This window comes from Haliaeetus leucocephalus, unplaced genomic scaffold, assembly GCF_000737465.1.
Source record: "Haliaeetus leucocephalus isolate CR32 unplaced genomic scaffold, Haliaeetus_leucocephalus-4.0 Scaffold932, whole genome shotgun sequence".
NCBI classification, from domain to species: Eukaryota; Metazoa; Chordata; class Aves; order Accipitriformes; family Accipitridae; genus Haliaeetus; species Haliaeetus leucocephalus.
This window is the reverse complement of record NW_010973368.1, coordinates 12430369-12445377: the sequence shown is the minus strand read 5'-3', so window position 1 is coordinate 12445377 and position 15009 is coordinate 12430369.

The window sequence follows — 15009 nt, the reverse complement described above, 5'->3', positions numbered from 1 at the left end:
ATTTGTCTGAAATTTCCTTTTGCATAACGGAACACATTTTAAAATTACAGTGGAAACTAAAACAGTTATTCCATATTACATTCTGCACATTTTATTCCATATTCAATATGCCAGGAGGCAGACTAAGGAGATGCACAAGCGATGAGATTCTTATTTGCAGGAGAGGGGGAAAAAACCCTTCAGTAATGAAGACAGAATTCACCCACATATCATATGATAGTGATAACTTAACTAATATAAATTAGACATGACATTTGGATGCTGAAGAATAACCTACATTCCACATTTGTTGTGATGATTCACAGCAATGAACTTGACCCAAAAAATGCTACATAAGTGCTCAGTGTTATTAATAATAATCATTATTCAGAGAATTCCCAGATGGATTAATTCAACTTCCTTTCTGCAACAGCTCCGGTCTCCTTTTATTCAGCATGTTCATTTTATTCCTTTCTAATTAAATGTGATTTTCCCAGCAGATGACTTTATTTTTTTATTTGACTATTTGACTCAGCAGAGCTGAGCAATAGGCATCCCATCCTGCTCGCCGACTTACTGCTCCGGCTCTGCCTCGCAGCCCCGCACGCCACGTGCAGCCATCCTCAGAGAAAGTCACAGTTCTGGAAATGCACCAAAGGGAAAAGCTGTCACATTTTGATGAGGCCCACGGTGCAGATCACGTCTTCCTCTCTGGATTGATGTCAAATTATAATCACAAGGCCAGCCTGTACATTCTTGATACAACGTTTAGGGAATCAATCTTACTGCTATGATAAATGAAACAGGCTACTAGGTCCTTGAAAACACAATCTGAAACTGTTCTGGAAAAGGAAGGTGATGGGGTTTTCCTGGTTCTTCATCTTCATGATTCAAAATAACTCAACAAAAAGACAGATTTTTAGCAAAGAGCCACATTCTGAGGCCAAATTTAAACTCCCCCATCTGCTGTTATCAATGTAACTGTACCCTGATGGGCCCCACCTGCATCCACAAGCCAGAAGGGGAGATTGCCCAGCAGCTCAGGGAGTGTCACCAGCTGTATGGAAACCGAATTTATGTAATGAGGGATGTGGCAGAAGCTTTTCCCCATGACCCCTGGCAGGCTGGGGGGACCTGTGCAAGGCTGTGGAGATGTGCTCTCCTGTACCTGCCAGGTGGCACAAGAACCCGTGGACCATGTCAGGCTCTGATGGGATGCAGGTACCCAGATGCTCATCTCCAGATACAGCACTGCAGCTCATACAAGCATTTGCTGCTGCTTTGCTGGTTGCCTACCTGGATCTTGTCTCAGGGGGCTGCGTTTTTGTTTGTTTGTTTGTTTGTTTGTTTTTTAAGGATAAATGCTTTCTGGATTTACCTTGTGCTTTAAAACTTTGGACAAAGGAAGAATCAAAGCCTCAGTTTCTCCCTGGACCATGTGGGTGAAAGAGGCAACAGGCAAATCACGCCATGCTGAGTTTGTATTAGCCTTCACAGCTCACAGAGAGTACGATTGGTCTCTCTCTTAACCAGCATCAGCAAACATAGTCCCAAAGTTGAGGTAAACTGAGGCAACTAATTTGGAGACATCAATGCAGGGCCTGCCAAGAGCATTTGCTGGAGTCAGGAGAATTGTTTTTCCAGTGCCCTGGAGAACCAGAGACAATTATTTCCATAGGCACCCATCACGTCCCTGAAGGCAAATGTGATTCCTCAGACAGAGCCCCTTCACCTCCCCAAAGGGGACATACACCCTATGTTTACTGGAAGATGGTGCTGTAGGAAAAGACAAACTGGTCAAAAAGGTCATTCGTCTGATCCCATTTCCCAGTCACTAAGTTCAAATGATGGAGGTAACAAAAGTGACACCACCCTTCAAAATTCTGTTCTCTTTTGTTTTCTCTTTTCTGTCTTTTGTTCAGTATTTTGTTTACTGGTTGATTCTGTTTTCATGAGTGAGGGTTTTTCCCCCCTTTTTTCTTTTCCTAACCTCCTGGATACTACCATGATTTATCGCATTTTTTTTTTCTTCACAAAAACCAATGTAATGAAAGAAAGAACTGTCTTATGGGTAAGTTATTAATTTCTGATAAAGAAGAGTCACCCAAGAACAGAAATAATGCACAGTCTTGCTCCACTAATGATTGCATGTTGCAGTCTGTCCCTCCCATAGGATTACACAATTTCATACAAAATAGAGCAGCTGCTGTAAGCCTGCTCCTTTCATAGAAATGAGCTGAGATCTTCACCTGGTAAACAGTCACGTATCCCACTGGGGTCCAGTAACTTCAGTTTTATCAAAAGCAAAGATCTATCCCCTTTGCTCTCTTCACCAAGCTGCCAGAAAAAAACCAGTCCCATTGTGAGCCAGGATCTGCCTTATTCCCTCTCCCCATCTGTGTCAACTGTGGTTGCTCCTGCACAGCACTATGCCCTCCACCTCGAGCTCAAAGATGGCTTCCAGCCTCCCAGAGCTTTTCATTACCTTATCTCCATTATTTAGACAAATGCAGAACACTTCTCCAGACAGGTTGCAGGGCGCCAGTTTATCTGCATTATTATAATAATGAGCCTTTATCCACAGTAGCCAGCCTCTCCTTAAAAATCAATCATTGCCTGATTAATGTTCTGTAAATAGGGGGATCTCCATGCTACAGCACTAAATGTACTGTTCTCCTCTTTTGATCCCGCTCCACTGTGTTTCACTCCTTGCTTCTTGTTTTGCTCTTCTGACATCACCTGGCCACTTGCCATCTTAATGTTTATTGTTAAATAACCAGTTTGAAGAATATTCACAATCTGTTTAATGGGACCTGTGTCACACATTCAAAGGAGTTTAGCTTTAATGCATTTACCTAGCTGTTCAGGGGCAAAGGGTAGCCAAGATGTCCTGAAGCTGTGACATGTTAATGATAACTGTTATCTTTGTCTCTGTACTGCCCATGAAAGCTTGCCGTGGTCAGGATGTCCCAGGGCTAAGCATGATAGAGGAAGCCCATAACATTTATTGTATGCTGGGAATTATATGAAGCTATCCCATAGCAAACCAGTCAATCGATACAGAGCTTTTTGGGTGTCATACTATTTTATATGTTCTTTTGAGGATCACTTATTTCTTTTAAACGCCAGGTTATAAAAAACTGTCAGAGAAAGACAAAGATGTATATTCTCCCTATGTTCTGGCTTCCTATAATCTTACAAATTATAGGAGGGCTTCTCAAAAACATAATCCTATAAATGTAGCCATATGTGCAAATAAATAGCATTTCAAAGGCCGCCTTCTAGGGGCTCCAGCTGTGCTACTTAAGACAAGATATGCTTTTACGCTATCTAGAAGCCTTGGCAAGAAGAAGAAAAGAACAGTGTCTTTAAAAAATGTGGCCGATCACCATGTTTCACTTAAAAGAGATATGGACACTAAGATATACAAATCTAACATAGTGAAATAAGAATGAATATGGCTTCTTTTTGAGACACAGGACAAAGGACTTAGAAGAGTCAGTCCCAATTTTCTGACTTGTCTATTGGAATAGAAGTTCCGTTCATTACAGAAGGATAATTATCTTCTTTTGGCTCCATGTGTGAATTTCCATCCAGCTACAGACTCTGCCTCATCGCAGATGGGCATATCATGAGAGAGGTCCAGTTATGCTGGGCACTGTGCATACATATAACAGAGAAATATCCTGTCTCCGAAGAACTGAAGAGATAGCAAAAGCTAGGAGAAATTGAGAAATTTTACTCCCATTTGAGTGACCTGCACAAAAAAGAAAGCTCACATGGAATAGCCCCAAAAGCCCACACTTCTTGGGATGCCCATAGCATCCAGTGAATTGGGGAGGTCTCAGCAAGAGTCCAGGAAGCTGCCTCTCTGTTCAGAGTCAAACCATGTCAGTGTGGCCCTAACCCCCCCAGTAAGCACCTTTGGTTACAGCTACATTCTGAGCCACAACAACCCATGTTCTGTCACTGTCCGTGATGGAAATTACTGCCTTCTGATGCTGCTTTTTCCTTGGCGCTTTTCCTTTTTAAAGAAATGCATTTTTCTTTCAATGGAGAAAGCAGTTCAAAGGCAGGATATCTTTCCCTAACTTTCCTAAAGAGAAAAAGGAGGTCATATATGCTGGCATTTTCTTGTAACCACTTTAAACATCTGCAGACCCTCATAGTATGCTTGTCCAAACCAGTTAGGACAGGAAGGTTTCTATTTTTCTTTCTAGCTGGGGGAGAAAGTTCATAAAACAAAAGGAACATGCCTCAGAGCAGCATTTCAAACAGAAAATTATCTACCCTGAAGATGTGAAAACCCATTTTGCTATATTTATCAGTTTCATATCAGAGAAAGGTCAAAATGTGAATTTATCCAGAAAAATCAGCAAAGCCTCTTAGGCTTCCACCTTCCCAACTGGCATGAAACTAAAACTGCATCTTATGGTTTAATGTTGGTGGGGCTTGGCTTTTTGTTGTATATGAAAATGTTCTATAGAATTTTGGGGGTATTGAGATAACACAGGACCAGAAAAATCAGATTAAAATTAGCAGTCCACAAATGTGGAATTAAAAAAACAAACAACAACAACAACAAAAACCACTAGGAAAAATGATGCAGAACCACTTCTACTCTAGAGACAGCCAAACCCACTTAGCTAATTAGTTAAGCAACTGACGTTTGGACCTGACATTTTTTCTTCATTTAGGATCTTGCATTCTTCATGCAAGAAGATCTCTCATTATTTCTTATCTAAACAAACCCAAATATACAGTCATTCTTCTGCAAACAGTTTGCTGATAAAATTTTCCTCTAAACAGTCACAATCTGAAATTTGAACAGTGTGACTTATATGACCTATTACATAAATCCTATTTTCTTTTCTCTTGGGAACCAATGACCCAGACTTTATAAACAACTTCTTTAACCCTCCTTTAACAATTAGTTTCACTCCAAAAATAAGCTTACTTTTAAGATTTTTATTTTTAAAAAACAACAGGGAGATGGGTGACAAGATGCTTTAATGCAAATCCCCGTTCTGTCACGTACTTCTCGTAAGACACAGACACGACAAAGCCAGATCCCCAGAAGACATCTGGCAGAGCAATCCAAAAGACCAAGCTTTCAAATGCCTCTTCAGCTGGGAGGGGCTTAAATTCGCAGGCTGCTGGGATCCCCCCAGTAGATCAGCTCTGTTCTGGGCACACACATGACTCCATCCATCCAAGCAGCGCTGAGAGCTAAAAAACTCATCAGGAATCACACACCAGTTGTGTATTCTGCCCCGATCTGACTGGGGCTTTACAGCCTGGGGTTAGGGCATGGACCAGAGGCAGGAGGGGTTTGTAATCAGTGCCCTGGTCTGGTTAATATTGTGCGAGGTGGGGAGAGAGGAAAGAAAAGAAAGAAATCCCTACCCAACAATGCCAGGAAAGTCCACAGACTGGAGGTAAGTGCCAGATTCAAACCTTGGTATAAATCAAATCAGCAAAGCATCTGCTCTATCTGCCAGAGAAGTGGGAAACATTGCACCTCCCCATGCCCCACCATGGTGGCTGTACTGCATGCAAGTAGAACTGAAACGAGTTAGCTGTTTAACTAAAACCGGCTAAGTGTTTAAATACTGTTTTCACAAATGCTAACTCTGCACCGAGGAAGGCACATACCGCCAGGAATCATTTAGGCACTGAAGGCCATGAGCCAGACCAGTGATGGCCACTCATTTCTGGTTTATGGGCTCCTGTGGAAAGCCTCCTTAGAAATATCAAACAGAAATTTTACTGTAGGTATATACAAGCTTGCTTGTCTTCATCAGCTTTCACAGCTTCCCAGGAAGTATTCTGTAGGCATCCAAGGGCCTGGTGTGTTGAAAAGCATTAAGTTAGAGACTGAAGACACGTCTGTGCTCTGAGTGCAGCTGTATACAGAGGTCCCTTAGCTAACACTAAGTGAATCATCATTGAAAGTAAACACCTCCATTTTCGTGACAGAGTACGAGAGGGCATGCAGGGGAGCTTACATGCCTTGACTCCATTCCCTTACAATAACTCATTCATGCTTCCGTGTTTTGTATAAGTATTCGTATCTTGCAATAGCATATCCATTATCGCTCTCTCTATCCTATATAAATAGCCACCACCAAAGCCAATGGATACTGACCCACTTTATATGACAGCAAAGAAACAAGTATCTGTCCTTCGGGATGGCCCTTCCACACCACACTGGTAGCACAGCAAGCAGGCAAGCAAAGCAAGCCCATGCCGAGCACCAGGCTTACACACCATCATCCTGTAAAGAGGGAGAAAAAAGCTGAGGAGTGGGGCAGGCCAGCGGACTGCAGCAGGGTGGCACCATCTCCATTCCTGAGACCATCGCCGTGCCAGACATTAAAAGGCTCTGCTGTCTTTTCAGTACATTTCTGCTCCTTCCCTCCCCCGGGGAAGTTTCTGAGATTAAAAGCTTAGAAAGTCTTCTAGTCATGGCAGTAAAAGTGGGTGCATTTCATAGGGTCCCTTTAGCCTCTCTGTCAGGATCAGAGGAGAGGAGATCTGCTCATGTCCAGCCCTGAACTTCCCCTACGTGAAGTGCATAGCGTCCCTGGCAAAGCTTCTGGGATGGGTAGTTAAATTGTTCCAGCACAGGCTCGCACACCTCCCGGGGCTGGCATGGAGGGGGTTTAGCAGGAAATCAGGAGCACGGCAGGGAGCGGGTCTTCTGATTCCAGAGAGCTTGTTTTTCTGTGCTTTTCCTACTCCATCATGCTCTCTAGAAAATGAATGACCAAGCTTGACCTCTAACAATTTAATTTTCTGAGTGTGTTTTGTCATTGATCAAGAAGTTGCCTATTTTGGACTTTAAGTGATTGTCTCTGAACTGTTACTTTATATATAGATGCCTGCAACTGAGGCACCCTGTGACATTTTTGCTAAGCTAATCGGTTCCTGCCACTGAAGCTTATAAACGTTACTCCTCTGCCATGCAAGGCCTGAGGTTGTTCTGCTGAGGAAAAGACGGGTAGAAATTGAATCTGAAGACAAAACGCTTTCTGCAGGATCAGAATTTGATATAAGCCTTACCCATGACTGTTTCTTACTAAAATAGCTCATCAAAACTAAGAAAATGAAAACATCCACTTTTGTAAGCAGCAACACTTTTTTCCCCAAAAAATTAATTTACTTACAAGTCTGGAGAAAAAATGCAGACTGGTTTGCCTTTATGGGCCAGATTCTGCCATCCCTCCTATGTTGAACCCACTCTATTGCCAATACAAAGTTGAATTATCATTGCTGATAATTGTAAAAGGATAGCACTGGATTTTGGTCTGGTATTTGGAAAGTTCCCTTTTTTCAGTCTTTTGGGGTGTTTGATGACTAAATTTCAAGCCTTTGAAGGAGTGAGGAACTTTGGATTTTTAGCAGAAGTTTCCCGTAACATCAAATCCTGCCCCACGAGCAGGACCGCATGCACCACTCCTCTGGGGGAAGATGGGCTACAGCTCCCTTGCGCAGAAGCAACAATTTAATGAACCCCTCTTGCGTCACAAATAGATGTCCTACATATACCAGGGAGCTACCTCAGGGATATAAATTACCGTAAAGAGATCAGACGTGTACTGTGTCACATACACCCATCAATAGCTTGGGGTCCAGAACTTTAGTGATACAAAGCACTGAAGGGATCAGACATTGATGAAATTGAGCCATCTCTCTAGAGAAAATACAAACTATCCCAAAAGCCTGTCACACTATTGCTCATCTCTTCCTTCTTCTGCCTTTTTATTGCTAAGACCTTTCTTTCTCAATTTCCCCCTTTGTTTAAATTTAAGAACATCTCTTTGCATCTTAACAGGAGGAAATATTTCATCCCAGAAATGTTTATGGGTCACTGACAATGATGCACAATTTGTGTTTTGCTCAATAAGGACCTCCCAGCCAAACTTCGGCTCTTCCCTGTCCATTGCTTCAATTAACCTTCCATTTGGCATTTGGCTGCCTATTAATGCTAACAAAATATTGTTATGAAAACATATCAAGTTGCCCTTCTTAGGCTATAATCAGTCTTTCTGGCATGAGGTGCACTCAGGTTCAATTTGGACTTTAAGTTCACTTCTAAATTTCAGAACATGATGCAATCTGTAAAAGTTCAGTAAGTTAAATTCTTTGTGCACCATCTGATATGTGAGCTAATCTACTTTTCCATTTAATTTTTATGTGCCCTCAAAGCCAGATATCACATCCAAAAATAGTTCCATCTGAAATGTTTGTTGAGTGGGTAATTTCCCCTCTATGAGTACTGGAATCTACTAGGAATTGTCAAACAAACTTTTGATTTGACTTTATTTGTTTCGCTTACAGGTCCATGTGGAATTTCCTCTGCTGGCCCATTGAGACCCCATAGCTACCTCAGATCTTCATCTCTTGGGCCCTTCAAATTCCTTTTGAACCTGCTCATCACTTTTTGTGCACAGGAGATCTTTACACAGAGAACACTGGGGGTAGGCAAGTTCCTTTTACATTTCTCAGAAGGCTTCACAAATATAAAACTCATTTTCATAAAACTGTTCTGAGGGAGGTCAGTCTCACCACCCTTGCAGTATGATGAAGGAACTGAGACACAGATTCTTTATCTAAAACTGGTCCCCCTCTGGGACCGAGAGGATGGAAGCCACGTCGGGTCCCAGGGCATTCCCGTGCAGGCTCATTTGGTTGCTGACAATTACTCAGGTCAATGTAATCACTGTATCTCAATGAATACCACAGACTAAACAAAGTGGTTTTTTCCTATATGCATATTACGTAGCAGATCTATACAAGTCCCAGATTTAGATTGCCTCACAAAAACATAAAACAGTTGTTTCAGTGCTTCAGGGACAACTTAAACTCATGTATGATGGAATTGAATGTAGTATCAAAGTACATACATTTGAAAATATTACTCTCTGTGATGGCAAAGGAGATAAGATATTTTGAGGACAAACAAATTTAGTTATGTAAATATTACTTCTTTTATTCCAAATGTTTTGTTCCTAAGTATTAATTTAGAGGGGATTTTAGCTTGGCTAATCCAATAAAGAGCAATGACTTGGAATAAAACCAGCAAAATTACTCCAAGTCCTCTGCTTTCTTTTGTAGCAAGCAGTCTATTCCACCATTAGCTTTTAAGCTTTCAGTCACAGCCTTTCCATCTCACCCACTGCTGACATTTCCCAAATGAACCGCCTCCATGGATAGCAGTGTTTCAGCAAACAGTCATCGTCTCCTGCCACAGGATATCCTACAGCTGTCTGATCCAGTGAACCTAATCAACCTGCTGGGGAGACCTGAATTATTACCGAAGTAAGTCTGATTGAAATTAGTGATTCCCTCCACTTAATCCCAGTGTGAGAAAATGAGACCTTGCATGTATAAATACCAAGTTATCTCAAACAAGTATGGAGCAATAATGACCTGAAATACCTGCGTTGTTCTGTCAGTACTGCATGAATTACTGGAATATTTGGTAAACCAGTTGAATGCCGATTCCAAGTTTGTTTGAGATTGTCATCCTGGGTATAGCTTTGTATATGAATGAGTCATAACAGTTACAACTTATTAGATTTCTTAGGAAAGAGCTCAAGGCTCTAGCCTCAACCATCTGCATCTCATAGGAAGAAGTCTTAAATAAGCCTTAGCAGATGTGGCCAAGATCCTCTTTGTAACTGCTGCTGATGCTGAAATAAGAGCCTCCAGGGACAAAGGCATCACAGATTCCCAGCCCTGGACATGGCACCCTGGATCAGGAATAGAATAGAATAGAGTACAGTAGAATATAATAGAATATTTCAGTTGGAAGGGACTTACAACGATCATCTAGTCCAACTGCCTGACCGCTTCAGGGCTGATCACAAGTTAAAGCCTATGTTTGCCATGGCGAAAGGAAAAGTACTGTGGAAGACAAGGAAGACTGCCGGACTTCAGAACAAGTCTGACACCACCGTATCAGTCAGGGAAGAAAACTGCTCAGCCTGTCTGAATGAATAGCTCAGGTCCGTTGGCGACATGAGACCCCACCAAAAGTACCACTTTTAGTCTAAAATTGTTCTGCTGGAGCAGTACTATTGCTGGCCACAGATGCCTTGATATATAGGTGCCCACTATCAGTAAAGCTTAGGTCCCTTCCAACATGGGATGAACAACCTGCTGTAAATGAGCTGACACCAGCACAACTAGGACATTGATTGCTGTTGCAGACAGGCAAGCCTGCAGTTCTCCCCAGGATAGGAGAGCATGGTCCCAGCCAGTGTCCTGATAGCTACAGGGATGCTGCTCTTTACAAGAGTCAAGTCCTCTGAAAGTACTGCATACGTTCAGCAGGTGCTTTTTTAAAAAAAATAATCATAAAGACCTTGCTTTTTCACCATGGGTTCATTCTCAGAGAATACTCCTCCTTATGGTTTCTAGCCCCCATAGGCCAGATGGTGAAACTCTGCTCCTGAGAGGGTTTCCTGAACCATGAAACCAGTGGAGGACCATACTCCAGTCACCCTATTTGCTCCAAGCAGTGCCTTATATCACAAGAGACTGTAATGAAGTCATTAGGCCTACTGGAGGAGCAAAGAGCTATTTAAAGTAGATCTAGCACCAGAACTGGACTGAAGTGGAATTTTCCATTTTATTCATATGAAAGATTAGGCTGCATCTGCGCCACGCTGCTGCAGAATTAGCCGTGGATCCAATTATGACTCTTTTCCCTTCAGCCTTGTAAAGATCCCTATCTGAATTCGCAGCCAGCAGTAAAGCAGTCAATGTTTATCTAAAATGATTATAATGCTTCCCTCTCCCTTGTGCTCCTTGTCAGTTTGTCCTTAGATTGCAAGAAAATATATTGTTTATCCACCCTGGAAGCATTTCCCAGACATCTAGGGAAGAACTTCACGTGTAGCAGGTGCTGCTTTTAATGACCAAGGCTTTTAACTTTCATAACTATAGTGTCACTACCAGAAGTGCTATTTGCTGCATGCTGTGGTTTAAGGGTAAAAAAAACCAAAAAAAAAAAAACCAAAAACCCACAACAACAAAAAACCGCTAACAAGTGTGTCAGCTCAGCACACGGCCTCTCCCTTTCCTGGGCTATCGCAGAGTATAAGCCCTCTGAAGGTTACTTCTCTGCCTGTTTCAAATATTGACCTTGATGTCCTGTCCCTTACAATATTCTTTAAAATCCATCATCTGCAAACAAAGTTTAAGTCAGAAAACCTAATTAGTAACAGAGACAATGAATAACAAGCTTAAGGGGAGGGAGGAGAGAACCTCTTGCAGGTGGCCAGCTCTTAGCTGAATAATTCTCCGTGCAATGGTCATGCTTCAAAAATTTAATTCTCTGTAATTTCATTTAGGATGGGGAAAACAAAACAAAATGAGCAAAGTGATATAGGATTTCATTTATATTCTGACAGGTACATTCATCTAAAGTTTACCTATAATAGCTGCAGTTACTGTACCTTTCTTCCAAAGCATTTAATGGTGTGAAACAAATGGCAATAAAAAAATCATACAGGACCTACTTGGCATTGCTATTTGCTATTTTTATACCAAAAGAAGAACTCTCCCTACTGTCAGGCTGATTGTATTAATCTGAGATTCCTACAGTCCTTCAGACTTGATTGCTTTTTGATTCTTGCTTAGTAGAAGTGGTGATAAAGAAGCTGAAATTGTAATTCCTATTTAGAAGGCAAAGGGGAGGCCACTTCAGTTCTGTGGTGAGTGGCACATTTTGTTGCTTTAATTAAAAAGTTGTTCTGAGAAGCTTAACTGCTTCTGCAGTATTCAGAGGATATTCAGAGGACAAAAAGGATGGTATTTACAGAGACACTTTGGGGATCACCCTTGCAATTTTTCTGAGGTATGTTGATGCTCTTGTTTAAGCATACTAAGAGAAGCAGAGAAGTAGTCATCGAATTTGAAATATTCTTTTTATCTTAAAAAAAATAAATCAGTCCTCTCGTTGATGGAAATATATTTTCCTTTATGTAGTTCTTAAAGTGCTATCCATCTCTATTAAGGCTCCTAAAGGGAGATTTTCAGCAACAGGACACCCTCTAAAACCAAAAAAAGACTTAAGTATCAAGCAGTAATTGAAGGCCTTTAGCCCAGAACTGCAGTGATTTTCAAGAGCCTGCTCCCTTTGAGATGAATGCCCAGAAACCTCTAAGGGTCAAGGTTTTTATTCCTTGAGAGTAAGCCAAAAGTGAGCATCACTGTACAACCATGAGCTACCATTCTTTTCTGGAGACAGCAATGGCTGACGGATTCATTAGTGTATTATGCAATCCTCTGAGCTAGCCAGACTCCCTCAAGACTCAATTTTCACTTTTAAAAAATCAATACACTTCACTGGTACTTTCAGCTTTTCATATAGCAACAGCATTGAGAATTAATATTTTACTGAGATTAATAACAGTGGACTAAGGAGGGCATGTAATTGGGTCCATTTCAGGATCATGTGAGAGCTCAGGTGAGATGCTGTTGGCTTAGAGATTCTAAGTTAAATCACATCTGGGTTTTTTATTTGATAGTGCCAGGATCCTTCATGTTGTCTGTAACTGTAAGATCAACTGTTCCTTTTGCACTGGAATCATGACAAAGGCCTCTGCTGGTTTTAGATCTAAGCTCAACCCAAACTACACAGATGTATTTGATGTGCCTGCTATGTTTTCCTCTGCTCTAGGTAGCAGCAGAAATACCTCTCTCATGTCAGACAGTAAAATTAGCTGCAAGGGATGTAAACATCCCAACATCCAAGGTTAATTTCCTGATCTCTGAAACTATCCTTTACCAGAAAAGTGAATTGCAAGTTAAGCTTGTTCTCACCAAATCTTTTGCTACAGGTCAGAGTTGTCCAAATCTACAGTTTTCACATGTCAAGACACTGAACAGGGAAGGAAAAAAGCTCAGTCCCACTCAGTTCTTCCAGTGGGACCCTCAAGTCCATGTCCTTAAACAAAAAGGGCAGTAAAAAGTCAGAATCTGTCCTCCTGTCTGCAGATGGCACCTGAGAAGAGGGTACAGCTGGCGCAACTTCATTTACTCAAACTACCTAACAAGGGAGGTAATTGCTTTGTAAAAGCTATGCCATTAGGGCTAGCAAAAATCAACATGCAGCATATGCAGTCCTTCCCTGAACAAAGCAGCTGATGCCTTCCAAAGGAGGACTTCAAATTTGAAAGCTTGCTGCATCCTTGTTTCTGAACAGGGGCCCAGCTCTCGAACAATCCACCCAGCACCTTCAGGAGGGACCCAGATTCCCCTATTCTGTCAGGCACGTTTGCTCCCTAGCGCCCAGCAATGCCTCCAGCTCTCCCCTCTACCTTTGCAGGGACATTGGTGGTAACTAACGCTCAGTAAATGGGACAGCTTGGGGTCCTCCCGTGAGGGCTCTGAGCATCGACTGCTACAGAGGGAGCAAGGTTCAGGCTGCCTAGAAGTACAATAGAGGCTGTGCCTAAGATGTACCTTGGTCTCAGGCCCCGTAGTCAGCTTGGGCACAACTCACACAGGTGCTACTGCTCCATCCTGCTCGTGATACGCTGCCTCCGAGGCCATGCCCCTTGGCCGTGGTGAGGATAGCGAGTGAATGCCTGTGATGGGAGGCAATGCCTTTCCAGTTATGAACCGAGATCTAGCTTGAAGGGTTTCCCAGCATCTTCAGATGCTAGTTGACCTAGGAGAAGCTGACCCTGTGCTGATTACATTATCTATGTTGCTTATCTCTAGTTTTGCTTTGGAACTTGTAACACCTCAACTGAATCCTAGTATGTGTGTGCTTTTAAATATCCCAGCTGCTATCGCTTCCCTGAAAACTAACCTCTGGCTAAAATTTAAGATCCGTGTTCCTCAGTAAAACACCAGCTGGAAAAGTTGGTCAGGGAAGCCTCAGACTGGCAGAGGTCTACCTGCGCATCCCAAAGCATGTAAGTGTGGCCTCTCCCACTCACACCTGGAACAAGGGAGGAACATCTAGCTCTTCCTTGGGTCTTCAGGTCTCCGCAGGCCACGCTCTGTGCATTCACGAAGAGGTAAGGGAGACCAAAGTCTTACCAAACCCCCTCTTGCTTTGCTGAGTGGTGAGGGAGTAGCATTATGTCACACTTTGGGCTCGTCCATCAATGGAGGCCATAAGGGGGACCGGTTATTTGCCCCCCTCTCCTTTACACATCCTAATTAGCACACACTCACTATGAAGCCCAGGAAAGATGCCACAGTACATAGGAAAACACTCTGGAGCTGGGACCAAGCAGAGCCTTGAAATGCTGCTGTGGATTTGACTTCCTAGCCATGTCATTCTGCTCCGTTTTGTGACACTTGAGGCAAAATTATTAAATTCCCTACTTCTAATAACCTCATTTGAAGCAAAGCATCTTCAGCAGCCCTAATGTTTGGTCTCAGCCTCACAGCTGGGGAAAACTAGCAGCTGTTTTGCGATTCAAAAGGAACAGAACAATAACCCACTGAGGCTACTTCTCCTGTATGTGGATGGGTGAGTCAGATGAATAATTGGACAATGCAGATCGGTTAAGCCTAATTCAGTTAATAGAATTAATTTGCAAATTAGTACACATTAGGTGAATCAGCTGCAATTCATTTTGACAGAAATGTTAAAAAATATAAAAGTAGTTACAATGAAACATAGATAAATATTGCAGCTGAAAATGTTCCAAAGAAGGCAGTTGCTATGTGTAAGTTTTTGTCTGTAAGGGCTGGGGATGCATACGTTTGAGTTTCATAAAATCAGCAGGAAGCATATTTTCTTCCTGGCTGGTACAGCTTTTATCACCCTGACAACTCTCAGTGGATGTTAAATAATCATTAGAGTCGGGCTGAGAAAGTTCTGATTGGGATCCAGGCATAGATGGTGTTGGGGATGATATGGGGTCTGGTACGAGGAAAAGGAAAGAAATGGTTTTAAATTTGAAAGCTGGCCTAAGAAAATCAGTTTGTTAAATAATCTGGCCCTCTCACACTCTTCCTAGGAAAGCCTGGAAACATGTCTGGGCTACTGTTATT